Below are 16,473 nucleotides of genomic sequence, written 5' to 3' on the forward strand. Positions count from 1 at the left end.
GACCCATCCTCCCTACCACCCCTACCCCCCAACCAACATCCACTCCACAAGCATCCACACACACACACACACCCTATGAACCCCCCCCCCTTGAACTGCCCAGTCAGACGTGTACCCATTCGCCCGTAAGTCATCCTGCATAGTTTTAGGCATTATCAACACAAAGGCTGCCCAGCAAGCACAATAAACCTTATCCGGGCTGCGACGGCCCAACAAAAAGTCCATTCGTTCCAGTTGTACCATTTCAGCCATGCGCCGGACCCAAGCTGTATACGTGGGTGCGCTGTCCGGAACCAGCCAATCGCTCAAGATAGTTCGGCACGCCTGCATGACTGCCACTCTCTCAAATTTCAGTTTGGAGCATCTGTCCAGTAAGGAGTGCGGCAGGGAGCTTGTCACAAGCACCCTCCCTGGAGGGGAGGGTGCTTGTGCCTGGAGCTTGTGCTTGTGCTTGTGCCTGGAGGGGAGGGTGCTTGTGCCTGGAGGGTGCTTGTGCCTGGAGGGTGCCTGGAGGGTGCTTGTGCTTGTGCCTGGAGGGGAGGCTTGTGACAAGCACCCTCCCTTCATTTCCTCCTGGAGATCCAGGAGGATCTCCAGGAGGAAATGAAGATTAAGTAAGGAATATTCCTTTTTTTTTTTTTTTTTGAATGAATAATTTTTATTAACAGTATAAACAGCATCAAGAACTGTAGAGTCAAACTTTGGTCAGTACAAGGAAATAAAGTACAACACATCAAGGTAACACCCCAAACACCGCCTTATCCGTCATATTGCCTTCCGGTGGAAGGAAGCCGCTATTCCTTTAACAGTCTGCTTGAAATGCCTAGCACATTAGTCAAAGGTTCTCTTGTTAAAATATGTTTCCTTTACAGATATCCCAAGTTCCTGCAATGTTTCTTTTGCTAGGTAAGTATGCTTTGAGTACTACAATGCAGTAGAGACTGCTTTGTAGTAATCAACTTCTCTTGTTGGTATCTTGTATGATTTAAATGATAAAAATTAATCAGTCATATCTAATTTGCAGTTAATTCTTCTGTGTATGTAAAACACCACCCACCCCCTTACCCCCTCACCCCCTCACCCCCCCAACCCACCCCAATTTGAAAGTGTCCCCTCTTACAGTGGTATATATATAGTAGGGATGTGAATCGTGTCCTCGATCGTCTTAACGATCGATTTCGGCTGGGAGGGGGAGGGAATCGTATTGTTGCCGTTTGGGGGGGTAAAATATCGTGAAAAATCGTGAAAAATCGTGAAAAATCGTGAAAAATCAAAAAAAACGTAAAATCGCAAAAACCGGCACATTAAAAACCCCCTAAAAACCCACCCCCGACCCTTTAAATTAAATCCCCCACCCCCAAATGACTTAAATAACCTGCGGGTCCAGCGGCGGTCCGGACGGCAAGCGGTCCGGACGGGCTCCTGCTACTGAATCTTGTTGTCTTCAGCCGGAAGACTCGTCTATAGCCGCAGCGGCGGCCATAGACGAACACGATTGGACGGCAGGAGGTCCTTCCGGACCCCCGCTGGACTTTTGGCAAGTCTTGTGGGGGTCAGGAGGCCCCCCCCAAGCTGGCCAAAAGTTCCTGGAGGTCCAGCGGGGGTCAGGGAGCGATTTCCCGCCGCGAATCGTTTTCGTACGGAAAATGGCACCGGCAGGAGATCGACTGCAGGAGGTCGTTCAGTGAGGCGCCGGAACCCTCGCTGAACGACCTCCTGCAGTCGATCTCCTTCCGGCGCCATTTTCCGTATGAAAACGATCCGCGGCGGGAAATCGCTCCCTGACCCCCGCTGGACCTCCAGGAACTTTTGGCCAGTTTGGGGGGGGCCTCCTGACCCCCACAAGACTTGCCAAAAGTCCAGCGGGGGTCCGGAAGGACCTCCTGCCGTCCAATCGTGTTCGTCTATGGCCGCCGCCATTTTTCGGCGCCATTTTTGGAAAATGGCGCCGGCTGAAGACAACAAGATTCAGTAGCAGGAGCCCGTTCCGGACCACTGCCGTTCCGGACCGCCGCTGGACCCGCAGGTTATTTAAGTCATTGGGGGGGGGGGGGGGGGGGGGGGGGGGATTTAATTTAAAGGGTCGGGGGTGGGTTTTAGGGGGTTTTAGTGTGCTGGCTCACGATTCTAAACGATTTATAACGATAAATCGTTAGAATCTCTATTGTATTGTGTTCCATAACGGTTTAAGACGATATTAAAATTATCAGACGATAATTTTAATCGTCCTAAAACGATTCACATCCCTAATATATAGCATGTCATATTGATTCTATAAAGTCTTTCTCTCCTTTTCTCTCTCTCTCTCTCTTGCTCTTGTAATTCTAAAATTTTCCTAACCATTTTTTTTTATCACAGGCACTATTTCCACTATATTTATAGCATTTTGATGAATCTAGGCCTAAGTTAGGCATCTATTTTCAACTGAACTTAGGTGCCTAAGTCTTCAGCTGAAAATTCACTTAAATTTAGGATCCTAAAAATTAGGACCCTAAATTTAGGGCTGCTGTTTATTTGTCTAGATTTAGGACCCTAAATTAGGTGTCTAGTTCTGAAAATTAATGCTAAGCTCCTAACTTTGTTTCCCAGCCCTAACTCTGTCCCCATAGCGACCCACTTTTTAGGCTCCTAAACTAGGTGTTGAAAGAAATTAAGATCCTAAATTTAGGCATGTATCCCTAGTACATTTTCAAAAGGGCCAATTTAGGAGCCTAACTCCAAAAGTTAGGGACCTAAATTCTTTGAAAATTGACCCCTATATTTATAAAATAGCATGTATAGTACATTGTGTATTACATAGAAACATAGATATGATGGCAGAAAAAGACCAATCGGCCCATCCAGTCTTCCCAGCAAGCTTCCATACTTGTTTTCCCATACTTACCTGTATCATCAACCACCTAGTTCAGGGCCCTTGTTAGTAACTATTTGACTCAAATGTCCTGCCATCCCCTGTCATTGATGCAGAGAGCAATGTTGGCGTTGCATTAAAGGTGAGCATAAGGCTTAATGGTTAAGGATAGCAACCGCCACATCAAGCAAGTTACCCCGATGCTTGTTTACCCAGACTGCACAAATCAATGCCTTGTTGGATGTGTCTGAATATAAATCCTGTTTTCCACATTTCCCTCTGCCATTGAAGCAGAGAGCAATGCTGTATATGCATTCAAAGTGATGTATCAGGTTTAATTGGTTTAGGGTAGTAACCACCATAATAAGCAAGCTACCCCCACGCTTGTTTACCCAGATTGTAAAGTTCTGTCCTTGTTGGTTGTTGGCTGAATGCAAATCCTCTTTTCCACATTTCCCCCTGCCGATGAAGCAGAGAACAACGCTGTATATGCATTCAAAGTGATGTATCAGGCTTAATTGGTTTAAGGTAGTAACCGTCGTAATAAGCAAGCTACCCTCACTCTAATTTGTTTACCCAGATTGTGAAGTTCAGTCCTTGTTGGTTGTTATCTGAATGCAAATCCTCTTTTCCACATTTCCCCTTGCTATTGAAGCAGAGAGCAATGTTGGAGTTGCATTAACCGTGCGAAGGCTTATTGAGTAAGGGTAGTACCACCAGGTACAGTAATCCACCCCCATGGCTCTTCTCTTCATTCCCAACTACTAGCCTTTATGGATCCACAGTGTTTAGCCCATGCCCCTTTGAAATCCTTCACCCTTCCTCCGGAAGGGCATTCCAGGCATCTACCACCTTTTCCATGAAGAAATACTCCCTTACATTGATTCTGAGTCTTCCTCCCTGGAGCTTCAAATCTATATTGAATTATATGCACCTATGAGAACTCTAAGGACAGAGAGTACTAATTTGTTGGCTATTCCCCCAGTTAAAAAATTTAGAGGGGCTCAAATGAGGGTAAGAGCGTTTTCTTCAGCAGCAGTTGCTGAATGGAACAAGGTGCCAGTTGCACTTTAGTGGGAACAGGATTTAAAGGTGTTCAGAAAGGCTTTGAAGATGTTGTTTGTTGAGGTATTTCAGTGAGGCGATGCATATTTTAAGATTTTGCAGATGTATATTTTATGTTTTAAATATATTTGTTTTATATGTTTATTTTATGCTGTATGTAATGTTTTTATTGTATTATTTTATGGTGGATGTTCAATTGTTATCCACACTGAACATATTCTTTGGAAGTAGTAGAATCTAAGAACTTTGAATTAAATAAACAAATAATAAATGTACATGAATACAAGCTATGCATGTACATATGCTAATTTTATGCTCGCAACTCCTTTGAAAATTAACCCAGAATGGAAGTCTATGAAGCCCAATCAAAATGGGAGTTTTAAAACTATATACTACTGCAAAATGGTTCAAAAATGCCATCATTTAAAAATGTTCTTCAGGAGCTTTCAATGAAGCCCTCACTTATTAACTTAGCTCCAATAGGGACTGAGTTGCTATGGAAAATATACTTGTATCTATATTAAACATTGTTATCATTTAGAAACATGATCAGTGCTGATGACATCATTATGCACATCTCTGGAACCAGACACATAACAACCATTTCTAGGTTCACCACCCAGATTGCTAGCTTCTTTATATAAGAAATACACATTCCCCAAGATGCCATATTCCAATCACTAAAAACTCTATTTTTTTTTTTAACTTTGTTCTCTGTTCTTTTTATTTTTCTAATTGGTTGGTCCTGGTCTCTTTTTTTCCACTTTTTCCTTGTCTATCTTTTTTCAGGCTCTATTTTCTCTTTCTCTTTCTTCTATCTCCTCCTATCTTTTTCCCTTTCTCCCTCACACACACATAGGCTCTTACTCTCACGTTCTCTTTTTACACACATAGATTTCCACTCTCACATGCTTTCCCTTCTTTCACACACAGGCTCTTACACACACACATAGGCTCTTGCTCTCATGTGCTCCCAAACATAGTCTCTAACTCTCTCAAGCCCAGTTTCCTGTTTCCAACAGCAGCCAATTCAGGTCACAAATACCTGGCAAGATCCCAAATAATAAATAGATCCCATGTTGTTATTACTCAGTGATAAATAGTGGCTATTTCTTAAGACTACTTAGTTAATAACAGTTTATTGACTTCTCCTCCAAGATTTGTCCAAACCTTCTAAAAAAAACCAGTTACACATCCTCTGATAATCAATTACCCAGGTACAGAGTCCATCAAGCTAGGTTGAGAGAACATTGCACAAATCTCATCTTTGAGTGAGTTTCTTCACTCCAAAGGTCATCAAATCTTCACAAGAGAGCACTGCACTGTTCGTATGTCTCACTTTGAATGTCAAAGTGGCTCCTAAGCCCTACACTAATACCTAAACCTCACCTTGAGTTACTAGGTGGGCCTCCCATAGAGATAAAAATACCTATCTAGTGTGAGGGCATTATGGCTAGTCTCTCTCTCTCTCCCTCTCCCCCAAACTACTAAAAACAGCATTTGAGAATACATTGCAAGATACAATAAAGCCTTAACACAACCTATCACACAGCTTAACCCTACTGAAAAAGGTGTAGCTAAAATCAGCATTAAAGCCATGCAATAGGGCTTTGCAAAAGAGCAAAGCCCACCCCTAACTCCTCCTCCTCTTTTTCTGATTTGCATCGCATCATACATTATGGTGCTATCGCATGCATTAAAGGCGTTTTCGCATGCTTTAAAAGTGCGTAATGCATGCAAAAACGCCATAACGCTATTTGATGAATGACCCTGTTAGTTGTGATAGTTTTTGAAAAAGTACATTTGCCTGTTCTGTTCCACTCAGGATTTTGTAGACTTCTATCATATCCCTCCTCAAACATCTCTTCTCCAAGCTGAACAGGCCCAATCTCTTTAACCTTTCCTCACAGGGGAGCCGTTCCATCCCCTTTATCATTTTGGTTACCCTTCTTTGTACCTTTTCCAATGTAATTATATCTTTTTTGAGACATGGCGGCCAGAAATGCATACAGTACTCTAAGGGATTAAATTTCAAAAGTCTTTATATGCTTAAAACTGGGTTTTACACTTGTAAATGCACTTTAGTGCATGCATGCATGTAAGTGGGCTTTTGAAAATTGCCACCATATATGTCATGTATAAGTGCATTTTACGCATGTAAATGGCTTTTGATAATTGCATTTCTTCTTTGAATATTACCATCTTAGTGAGGCCTCACCATGGAGCAATTCAGAGATATTATGATCTTCACCATTTTATTCTCCATTCCTTTCCTAATAATTCCTAACATTCTGTTTGCTTTTTTGACTGCTGCCACACACTGAAGAGAGGATTTCAAAGTATTTTCCAATTTGATGCCCTGGTCCTTTTCCTGGCTGGTAACTCCTAATATGGAATTGAACTTCTCTCTTCTTCCACATACATGCTCTCTCTCTCTCACACACAGACACACACACGCATACAAATACACACACACACACACACACACATAGGCTTTTGCTCTCAGGCTCCCGTATAACACACACAGGCCCCCCATGCTCTCACACATACACACACACACCCATGCTCTCATACACACACATGAGAGATGAGAGTCTCACATTCATCCCTCACTGCACCCATCCCGAGCAGTTTCACAGTCATTCTCTTGTCCCTGCTCCTTCCCTTCCCTCTTCCCTCTCATTCACATATCCCCTTTTCTTCCCTCTCACTGCTTTCCCTCTCACTCACTGCTTCTACCTTCCCATAACGTTTACCCCTTCCTTCTCACTTCTCCTCCATTCCCTTTCCTTCCCTTCCCTCTCACTAATCTTCTTCCCTTTCCTCTCAATCACACTTCCCCTCCCTCACAACCCCCTTCCTTCCCTTTCAGTTATTCAGCTCAGCTCCCTTTTCCTTCCCTCCCTTCTCAGAAATAGGAAGGGGAGAGAAGGAAAGGGAGCTGAGCATATGAGGCAGATGAAAGGGAAGGATGGGGAGAGGAGAGGAGGGAGTGTAATGTTCTCTCTCTCCTCCTCCCTTCCTTTCACAGCCTGCCTCCCTCACCTCCTGTGGCCTGTCACATCACCAGCCCATGGGAGGGGGGTACCCTGGTGGCCTTTCTTCACCAGGCTGCTGCGAATCTGCTTATGTGCCCGTGAGGGGTGGGATCCTGTTATAGGCAGGGGTATGAACTGGGCATGGTTCTGCCCTTGAGGGGCCACTGGTTAGCACTCAAGATAGGTAGAACAATAGTTCCTCACCTGCTGGTAAATGCCTGGACAGAAGAACCTTGCCAACAGTCAGGCCAGCATGATATTATAGTTTTTGTAATCCCCCAAATGGATCGATTTGGCCATTTCCAGCAAGTTCTTTTAGTAGTTTAGCATACTACAACTATTACTACTATTACTATTACTACTACAACTATTACTACTTAGCATTTCTATACATTACTTGACCTATGTAATGCTGTAGAAAAACATATAAGAGACAGTCGCTGCCAGTAATGCTTGCATTCTAATCAACACAAACATAAAGAGCAAAAGAGACTTTTGGAATTCCATTTGTTAAGAAAATAGTTCAAACTTAATGAAACTTTAAGCAGGACAATCAGAAGTTAAGATTTAAAAGCAGCCTCAAAAAAGGTGCTTTTAAATAACGTTGCAGTACCTCCCTCATGGGGCTTTACTGGAATGTTTCATACGTATGGACCTTATCTTCAGTTTTTATTTTATTTTTCCTGGGAATTGCTCAGCATTTAATATAGTGAACAAATATAAGAGAAAATCAGTAGGAAAAATATGACATTGTTTTCCGCTGATTTTCTCCCAGTTTTATTTGTTATAATAAACGCTGAGAAATTCCCAGGAAAAATAAAACAAACACTAAAAACAAAGGTCCCTATTGATACAATAATCCATCTGTCTTTTTCAAATACAGGGTACACTAGACCTTTATTTCCACACACATTCATATGGTCAAATGACAGGTAATGCTGGGCCTGCTGCTGGGCTACATGAAAGCCTGGGAGTTGGGCTGGGACCTAGTGCCTCACTTCTTGTGTGATCAGCATTTAGATACCTTACTTCAGTCTCCCCAGCTGGCACTCATTCCTTGTCTGATTATCACTCCTGTTTGTCTGAAAAAGGAAAAATCTCCCTCAAAATGGGATCCTGCTAGGATGCTTCCATAGATGACTGGGCATGGGTTTTGATTAATAATCATAACCCCACCATCACCACCACCACCTTATTGGTCTCCAGAAATCAGGTCAGTAGCTCCACAAAATCACAGGGTAAGGAATCCTTTGTCAACCCCTACAGCCTTGTGATTTATGTAACCTTCCATGGTTACCTCAACCTCAGAGCAGGCATATTGATGTATATCTCTGTGAAAGCACATGACAGTTACAGGTTTTTAATAGTTCCAAAGTCTGGAATCCAGTAAAACAAACCTCACATCTCTGCCCTCTACCAGAGCTGATTAGGGCAGATGCTTCAGTCTGCCCGATGATCATAGCAGGTCAGGGTCTCCATGTTCTGGCCCACCTGACAGGGCTCTACAAGGGATTAGTTTATTAAAAAGCATTCTTACCTCCAATGTCGATGAGCCTGATATTGAAAATGGCATATAGCTGGCTAAGAGGCACCAATGAATATCCAGTACTGACAGGGGTGGGGAATGAGAGGATTGAGGAGAAGTCGAGTTGGCTGGATAAATTTATCAGCTAAGTCAATATTCAGAGTTAGCTGATAAAGCTCAGTAAGCCACTTGGGCTTCTCCAGTCAAAAAAGAGCTATCTGGACCTCTCATTGATTACTCAGACATTCTATTGCCTCTGCCACCCATTCAGATATGATAAAGAAAGTGTCAGGGTTGTCATACATTCCCAGCTTCATCAATAATGCAGGCAAAATGCTGCCTCTCCTCTCCTCTTATCCTTTTTCCAGATGACCTTGCCAGCTGCTGCTTGTAACTCTGTATTGCTTTTCTGGATGGATCTGAGCCTTTTTCTTTTTGCTATTGGGTCAACTGGTCCAAGAACTGCTGCTGCATCTGCTTATGGAGGTGCTCTTCTTAGGCTATTCAGACTCCATTTTCACAGTTCCCTTCAAAATACAAAAAAAAAACAAATCCATTGCAGCCTAATGAAACAAAGACTAATTCCATAAAGGATTTTGTTCATTTGTTTTCCCAGGACCCTTTTGCCCAGGTACTCTTACCTATTCTCCTATTTAGTCCTCTTAGATGTCATAAGAATCCCACTATTGCCATTGTATGTGAAAGATAGTCTTTTATCTATCTCCAGGGGCACTAACAGATGGATAATCTGTTCCTCTGCCAGCCTTAAGATGCAAATGACGTCTTGAAACCTCATACCTCTTGCTCTTTCGGTCTGTCTTTCAGTCCATAGCAACCAACTCTGCTTCCCCTTTTGTACATTTGGCCCCTCTCCTTCCATCTATCCCACTCCTGTTGGCTTTGAAGTGCAACTTCTAAAATAGCTGGAGCAGGGGACACTTTCTCCCAGTTGATTAATGCCAATCAAAACTACCATACATACATTTTTTCTCTTGTAACACATTTTTCTAGGAGTAGGGAAAGAAATTAGATAAGCAAATGTTCCTGTTTCTGAAGATGCTTTCTATAAATGTTTGCTTCATCACAGTGAAGGTATTCCAGTTATCTTGAGATTTTTTTTAGCATAGTTATTTTGCTCTTCAGCTATATTAGCCTTAGAGTTTCCCCACACTTAAAAGTTTCTTAGTGAGAGAATGACATGTTTTATGCCCTTTGCTTTCTTACTTACATATCTTCTTGGCCTAGTTAACTGATGATAGGTGTGTTTATGGATACTGTTTTATCAGTAAGTTTCCAATGAAAACATATTGCTAATCAGCCTCAGGCTTTTGTCTGCCCTATCCTTTTTAACCTACACATCCCAATGCTTAGATACCAATTTTGTTTAGAACAATATTCTTGTCTATCTAATCGATCTATCACCCTGCCGTTTAAGAAGGTCCTCCTATCTAGTTAAGTTGGGATAAGAAACTGTGTAAATCTTGAAGCAGATAACATAAACAAATTTAACAAGTCTAAGAGATATAAAGTGGAAAATTACACAGAAATGTATATAGAGGTGGATAGAGAGGGAGCTAGCAAATAGGGAGACATGTTGAAAAGGTAGCTGAAGTTGTGACCTTAGCAGAAGTGCTAACTAGTAACTGCCTACAACAGAGGAGTAAAAGGAATTATCCTCACAAAGAACTTCAATTCATGACTAAAAGGTGGTACAGGGAAAAGGTTTTTGGCACATTGGTGACCTAGGATATGCCTGTGATGATAAGGATCATTACAAATGGGACAGTTTCCATCCATCCATGAAGGTTTCTAGAGTTAAGGGCCTAGATTTGCATAAATATGAAAGATACTAGGAGTTAAGGGCCTGTATCTACATAAATGAAATTGTCATCATGCTGTATGCCTTCTACATGCCTAATTTTACTAGAGAATGATGTCCAAGTGAGATCAGAGTGGGGAAGTAAGTTAGGGGCTGATTTCCAGGTCTAGGCCCCACTGTTCCCTCTAAGACATGCGTGTATGTTTACGCGCACACAGCCCAACATAGAGGGCATAAGAAATCCCAATATTATTTGCATTATACTGGCTTGGAGCGCACACATTTCAACTCAGCTTATAAAAAGTTGCACCAAAATAGTTTTGTGAATGTAGCCTTTCAAAAATTAGAGGGAACATTGCTAAGTACCAGTGCTCCCTCTAATTTTTGATAGACCGGGACAGTAACGTTTATATTGGTGCATGGGCACACCTGTCACCACATTCATCAGCCCATGCCCAGGGACGCAGCTATTTTACACACAAACATGTATATGTCCACGTTATAAAATAGCCTGGCTGCATGCACATGTGCTGTGCACTGAGTTTTAAGTGGGCACGTGCCTGTGCATGCAAATCCCACTTCTACCGTGTAAGTGGGGGGATTTTAAAAGGGACATGAGTGACTCCATTGCCACTAAAACCACTTTGTTCCCACTTCGCCCAGTTAAGTGATAGGTCTTCCAAACCACCCTAGTTTAAAAGCCTTCCCCTTGTTTGCCCCAGCTTTTAAACCTTTAAAACACCACTGATCTGCCTAGGAGTTTTTTTGTTTTATCACTTCATCCATAGCAGAAGTAAAGTTACACGGCAGGGGGCCATAGCCTGCGCCAATGCTAAAAAGTATTTAGGTACAAATTTCAGGTTAAAATCCTGGTAAGCCGGAGTTGCCTGCCTGCTTACCATTGACCCTGGAGAGGAGTCCAGGAGTTTCACGGCCAACCGACGCTGATGTCATCGGAGAGACAGGGGCCAATTTAAGCAGGCATCCTGCGGCGCACCGCCGCCAGCACGCCGAAATCATACGCCAAAGGCAGGCAACTCCGGCTTACCAGGATTTTAACCTGAAATTTGTACCTAAATACTTTTTAGCATTGGCGCAGGCTATGGCCCCCTGCCGTGTAACTTTACTTCTGCTATGGATGAAGTGATAAAACAAAAAAACTCCTAGGCAGATCAGTGGTGTTTTAAAGGTTTAAAGGCTGGGGCTAACAAGGGGAAGGCTTTTAAACGTCATTTTTCTCTTAAAATTTAATTTTGGTTGAGATTGGGAAGAAAAAGCAAGGGAAAGTCCTTCTATCTACCACAGCATCCAGCTCTACCCCTGTGAGTGGTCCTATGGATTGTCAACTTTGTTTCCAGTTCATCAATGTGAGTACAGAACTAGAGAAAGACTCCTTGAGCCCTGAAGTTAGATCTCCACCTCCTATTCCTAGTGGTTTAATTGGGCAAAAAGAGGGTAAATCTGAACTGTTTTGTGGATCTATTTCTTCTCCATTTTTGGGTGTTAATTGCCTTCCAGATTTAAGTTTGAGTCAGACAATTAGAAGGATGGCGGTCATCCCAATTCCAGCATCAGTGCAAAAATCTGGAGGTGCTATGGAGGAGTCTAATTCCTTGCCTACCTCTGGGGAAATTTCCCTTAAGGACATTTGGAAAGTTGATGTAGGAACAGACTCTAAATTATCTAATTCAGTTACTCAGTTTTGTCAGTTTTCACACGATACTGTTAGAAAAAAGTAGATGTCAGGCTTTCTTCTTTAGAATCAGCGATGTCTGCTCATTCTTCTACTATTTCTAATTTGCACTCAGTATCAACTGCAGGAATTAGAGATATGATTTTTCTTTATATTAAATATGAGGTAATGGAAAACAGACTCAGGTTTATTAACCTTTATCTGTTGAATTTTCCTATTCTTCGCCGGATGTCGTTGACAAGAACAACTAAGAGCGGAAGAGATCCAGACTTGGATACGTTATGAATATCGAACCTTGCGGAGCACAAGAAGAAAAGTGGACAAATTTACATCTGGACACGGTTCCTCAACAAAGGACAGTGTGGTAATAACCCACCTGTTGCAGTTTTGTTTTACAGAGCAGACTCCCCTGAGGAAAGACGATCCGTCTGAAACATGTACGTGTCGGGACTTTATTAACAGATTCACTTTTAACAGAAGGGTTAAGGTATTCACTATTTTATAACAGCTAACAACTGACTGATACATGTCGTGAAAAAAATTGAAGGCAATACTTCATGGAAATAGCTTTAATGGATGTCATATAATATTATTCGTATTTTAAACACTAGAAGGTAAGAAAAAAAGTTTTTTTGTAAAAAATATTTCACACAAGGAGGCGGTTGGAAGTTAATGAGTATATATGCATTTGAGGTGCAGGGACGCCTACACGAGTATATGCAACGTTCAACCAATTCCTACAAAAATTTCACTAATAATGATATAAAGATTGTGTTGCTCTACGAGAAGAGAGCAAAAATGTATTTCATACCATAGACGTGTAGGCTTTAAAGTTTCTTTATTCCCTAAAAGCCAAATATTATATAATACAAATAACAAGTTGATCATATTGGAATTTAAAGAACATTTTTCAGCACAGTGATTGAACAGTATTGTTCCCGTATATAAGTAAGAACTTGGCCAGCAAGTTCAAAGCTTTGAAAAGCTTCCACTGCACAGTAGTTAAAATTAGCCACCTAAATAATACTTGACAGCTAACTTTCACTGGCCAAATCTGAGGTGTGGCCAGGGGAAGATTTAGGTCAGGGACAGGACATTAGGCAGCTAGTGCTGATTTTAAGCTCTAGCCATTTAACTTGGATACTGGGCTTGATGGACACTTGATCTGGCCCAGTATGGGACTACAAGGCTGGAAGAAGAAAGCAGATACCACCTGCCTCTTCCACCCTTGACCCTGCCCAGCTAGCATGGAAATCTTCACCATACCTCAAAGAAACAACTTTCTAACCTTTCTGTCCATAGTTTAAATCTATACTCTGTATCTGCTAGCTCTTGGCTTTCTCTTAGTTTTCTTTCTGCCTCCTTATTCCTTTTTCTTTTAAAACTTGTTTTCTAGTCTTCCTCTAAATTCTTTATCATTTGTTATTTTCCCCTCATGTGTCTATCTACCAGCTTTCTTTCCATAGTTCATTATCTTCTCTCACTGCCTCTTAGTCTTATCTCCTTCTGCCACTTCCATCTTTCTCCTCCCCTCTTCTTGCCTTTTCCCTCTTCTCTTTTCAAACCCTTATCTAGGTTTACCTCACCTATCAGCCCTCTCCCCCTCCTCCCTATCCATACAGCTCCTTTCCAAGTCATTTTCATCTCTCTCATCCTCTTAATTTCCTCTTCTTATCACATCCCATGTCCTCTCTCCCAGTTTGTATCACAGTTTCCCTTCTCTCAGCTGCTTTCCCCTTTTCACAGTCCACGTTGCCTCTCTTGGAACCTCTCTGGCCTCATAGACAGTGTTTACTTTTCTCCCTCTCCCCCAGTTCCTTTTCCCTTCCTAGTTCCTCACCTCCTATCCTAAACAGACTGTTTTCTTTCAGTTCCTCTCCCAGACCCACGCAGCATTATTCTCTCTCCGAGCCAGGATCCCCTTTTACACCATTTCCCAGCAGTAACCTCAGCCCCTTTCTTTCTCATCTTCCTTATAGCTCCTCAGTCCCATTAATAATAGCAGCCCCCCCCCCAGCTCCACTACCCTTCAGCAAGCCTAAAGCTGCACTCCGGTCCCCTTGTTTCCAATTAGTCAGATATTCCACATCCAGCCAATAGGCTGCAGGGGGAGGTGGAAGCAGTATCAGGGAGAACACAGGCACCTTTTGCCTGCCCTCCCCTGAAGCCAACGGGCTGTAGGGGGAGTGGGAACAGCAGCAAAGAGAGAAAAGCACTTCTTTAATGCCCTCCCCCATAGCCCTGCAGTATGGAGCTCTCAGCTCCCAATTTACAGGAGTGCAAGAAGCAGTACTGAGGGAATCAAGTACACACAGCACCCATACTGCTGGCGCCTATGGCTTACGTTTGACAACACAGGATACATTCTAGGCAATTGCTGTTACCTAGGGAAGTGCCTGTTTAGGTGACCTATTGAAAATTGATTCCAACTTGATATTACTTTCTGTTGTAGACTAATCACAAAAACGTTTAAAAGCAAAATAAGTAAACTGCACTAAATGTAACAATTTCAAAATGTGAAGTCAGGTATTCAGTAAGCTGCTCCAGAAAGATAACACTGAGGTTTTCCTCTATAGGAAATAGCTAAATAGAATTCAGGAAAAGTTTTTGCTGACATTGTGGTCACCTGACCCCTAAAAGGAAGTAAACAGATTGGCTGAACGAGGTCACACTGCAGTTCAAGGGATGCACCTCCGATGCCTTTTAGGAATATTTGTTCTTATGCTGCATTTCTCTGTCTTACCATAATATTCTTTCTGAAGACCTTACATGTATTTTGCAAATGATGCTGTATAAATATCACCTCAGCAAATCTTTAATCCAAAAGTAAAGTAAATATAACAAAGGGGGCTAATGGTGTCATTCTAGGGTTGTTGACAATTCTAGGTTATAAGGGACAGGCTAACCAATCCTGGTTTTACCCTATTGCATATATGTAAACTTATTCTCATGCATTCAATCAGAGAGAGCCAGCACTGGTTCAGTTTGTGCCTTATGACCTGGAATTAGCAGCAACCCTAGATTGATTTTCTTTATCTATAAACCAACAATCTCCTAGCAAAACACATAGAAACACAACATTAAAAAAAGAAATGTATACATTTTACTACTCAATGAGCTAACATTAAATACTCTTCCCTGTGCCCTTCCTTCTTTGTAACACTTTAAGCAGTGTTTCCCAACCTTTTCAAGGCTAAGGCACACCTACATTAACAAAAATGTTGTGTGGCACACCAGCGTCCATAGAGGAAGCAATGCGGACATGGAGAGAGCTCATATGGCCAAAAAAAGAGCAGGGGAAAGCCCTGAAAGCCTCACCAGTCTCTCTTCCAAATTTTAAAAGAAAAGGAGAGCAGAAGCAGAGACACTCTTGAACCCATCACAATCGACCATTTCCTTCTATATACAAGTACAGGACAAGGGAAAAGTTGGTGTGATGGGGGCAGCCAGCTCATTTACTTACTTTTGCTGCCGCATGTGGCTGATTTAGCTCCTTCACTGCTGCTGCTCCCAACACTCAGAGTGAGTCACATCCTGTGCTCAATGCATGCTGTCCCTGTCTCAGGCTGGGGCTAAGGCAGAGGCTGGAAGGACTCAAAGGAGGAGGCTCATCCCACCGGCGGCCAAAAAGAGAACACCTCCGAGAGAGAGCCCGTTCGCCTACTCCACCATGTGTACCGGGTACTGCGGCTCTACAGAATTCAAAACTCTTGCTGCTAGCACATGCTCTACACTGATCTCACGATGCAAAAGATCAGTATAGAGGAAATGAAGTCCCAAGAATGTTGTACAGCGCAAAGGCTGGCACATGAGGAGGAGCAGCTGAACGGGCTCCCCCTTCTGGTCCCGATGGGGAGACTAGGTGTATGTCTGTGTGACTGGGAACCTGACTGGGGGGGGGGGGGGGGGGGGGGGGGCGTATGTGTGTGTGTGTAAATGGGAGCCTAGATGGGGAGGAGGGGGGATGTTGGTGTGAATGGGATCCTGCCTGATTGGGAATGTGAATGGGAGCCTGCTGTGGGGTGGGTTGGGGGTATGAATGGGAGGCTGCCTGGAGGGGGAGGTTTGAATGGAAGCCTGTGGGGTGGGATAGAGGTTTGATTGGGAGGTTTTCTGGGGGAAAGGTGTGAATGGGAGCCTGCCTGGGTGTATATGAGACTAGAGAAGCTGTGTATGGGTGTTTGTGAGAGAGAGCGTGTGGGTGTGAGAGCCTGTGGGGTAGATTTTCAAAGGGTTGTCTTACTTCACAAAATATTTGGCATTAGAGGGAGTTTATTCTGTTGTCACTGAGATGACACCAAAATTTGAATATATTTTTTTTTGCATGTCCTAGTTCTATTCTGCACCTGTTGAAAATCTTAAGTTCTTATGATGATTATTATGATTATTGCTGTTTTATTGTAGTTATGATATTCTCTGCATTTTTGGAAAGAAGATTCATAAAATAATACATTGATAATTGCTTGATTATGTGATTGGATC

This window comes from Rhinatrema bivittatum, chromosome 1 (assembly GCF_901001135.1).
Source record: "Rhinatrema bivittatum chromosome 1, aRhiBiv1.1, whole genome shotgun sequence".
In the NCBI taxonomy this organism is placed as follows: Eukaryota; Metazoa; Chordata; class Amphibia; order Gymnophiona; family Rhinatrematidae; genus Rhinatrema; species Rhinatrema bivittatum.